At 48.2% G+C, this 2,053-nt stretch overlaps 1 protein-coding gene across 8 annotated transcripts in view; it reads left to right on the top strand.

Moving 5' to 3' along the window:
- Positions 1–2,053, top strand: part of ATP6V1C2 (ATPase H+ transporting V1 subunit C2) — a 62,008-nt gene that overhangs the window by 36,604 nt on the left and 23,351 nt on the right. The gene's annotated exons all lie outside the window — the stretch shown is intronic.

The raw sequence follows: 2,053 nt of genomic DNA on the forward strand, positions 1-2,053 counted from the left end.
TAAAAAAAAAAAAAAAAAAAAAAAGAAAAATAGCAAATCATTTTAGGTTAAATAAAAACCTTTAGAGATTGGCAGTTACCAAATGCCTTCCCAAATGCAGTCTGTCTGTCACACTGAGATTTTTTGCTGATGCTAAGAAAAAATCTCCTTGTCAAGTTAACCAAATGGGTCTGATTTTCCAGGAGGCCATTTCTAGGGCCAGGACTGAAAGGCTGACTTCAGGTAGAGAGCTACTTTTCTACATGAACAACAGAGGAACTTAAGCTTACATGAAAATAGTGATCGAAATGCTTATATTTTATGCAAAATTAATGTACCTTAAGTTAGATGTAATTGCTATGCAGTATCCATCCCCAGTCCTGATGGCGCTAGCAGTGGCCTCTCTTCTCAGGAAGAGAAAATTCAGCTTGGTTTGTTGAATGGGCTTTATGACCTCTGCGCATCCTGTGAGTTGGGTCTCAGCTTCCCAAGACTAGAGCTGGTAAAGCACATTCTGAAGCCTGGAGGCTGTAGGGAGGCTGAGGTGGGAGGATTGCCTGGGGCTAGGAGTTCGAGGCCGTAGTGCACTGTGGTCGTGCCTGTGAATAGGCACCACACCCCAGCCTGAACAACATAGCAAGATCTTGTCTCTTAAAAAAAAATAATAGCCGGGCGCGGTGGCTCACGCCTGTAATCCCAACACTTCGGGAGGCCGAGGCGGGCAGATCATAAGGTCAGGAGTTCGAGACCAGCCTGGCTAATGTGGTGAAGCCCCATCTCTACTAAAAACACAAAATTAGCGAGGCACGGTGATGCACACTTGTCATCCCCAACTACTCAGGAGGCTGAGGCGGAAGAATCACTTAAACTCAGGAGGCAGAGCTTGCAGTGAGCCAAGATGACACCACTATACTCCAGCCTGGGCAACAAGAAACAAGGGCGAAACTCCGTCTCAAAAATAAGACAAAACAAAACAAAACAAAACAAAACAACAATACAGCATGGACTCTAAACCAGGCCAGGGAGACCTTTTAAACTGCGTTTGACTTGGGCTTTCCCAGTATTACCTGAAGGAGGAAATCTTTCTCTTCTGCAGGGTACCCGTATGAGCGAGAGGCACTCACTGTTGCATTTTAATCCTGTCTCCTCCAGGGGTGTTTAGGGCACCACTGCCAGCAGCCGGTCAGACCTGGTCCACAAGTCACTTCTGGATTTTCCTTTCTCACCTGTAGATGGACTGAACGGCTTCACAAGCTCTTGGCTTTGCCTGGGCACCTGTTGTTTCTGCTTGTCCCTTGCCTCTAGCTGAGTTGGGAGCAGGGAAGGACACAGACAGCTTCAATTGCAGCCAGGCTGGTAAACACACCTTGCCTGGCCTGGGCCCTGGAATGCCCACAGAAGACAGAAACCCTTGAGGCTTGTCTGGCTTGCTAGGTGATGGGCGGTAACCAGGGTGGTCACAGTCCCTCATACTGTTGCCTGCAGTATGGGCAGACCTCATTTTTGTTCTCAGACAAGATCATTATTGCTCAAGAGCTGTCAGCCTGTGCGCAGCATATTTTGATGTGGAGTGAGCCTACCTGGGTCATGGTCTGACCTCACGGGCCCTCAGCCCAGGTCCCCATCACCCCCTCTGAGGTCCAGGCTTGAGTGACTGCAGCCCAGGCAGGGGAGGCCAGGCCTGTGTGTTCCAAGCAGCAGAGAGCAGGCTGCGATCCTGTGAGTACAGAAGGCCGGAGGGGCTGCGTTCACGCCTGTAATCCCAGCACTTTGGGTGTGTCAGGCTCATTCTGCCAAGGTGAGGTCTCAATCTGTCAACTAGAGACATTTAGTCAAAGGAGACTCCTATATTATTTCACAATAATTCTGGGTCACTTTGCTTAGAGAGGTTAAGGAGCTTATCAGGTCACAGAGCCAGCAAGAGTCGGAAGTGACATTAAATGTGGGCCTTGCTGGTTCGAAAGCTGTCGTTCCTACCACTGTTTTACCGGCTCCCAAATACCTCTCAGCAAGTTTTCATTGGCTTGTGGGAAATCAGAAAAATAAAGACAAGCAGTATTTTTTTTTTTTTTTT

Source organism: Cebus imitator, unplaced genomic scaffold (genome assembly GCF_001604975.1).
Source record: "Cebus imitator isolate Cc_AM_T3 unplaced genomic scaffold, Cebus_imitator-1.0 Scaffold1, whole genome shotgun sequence".
Taxonomy (NCBI): Eukaryota; Metazoa; Chordata; class Mammalia; order Primates; family Cebidae; genus Cebus; species Cebus imitator.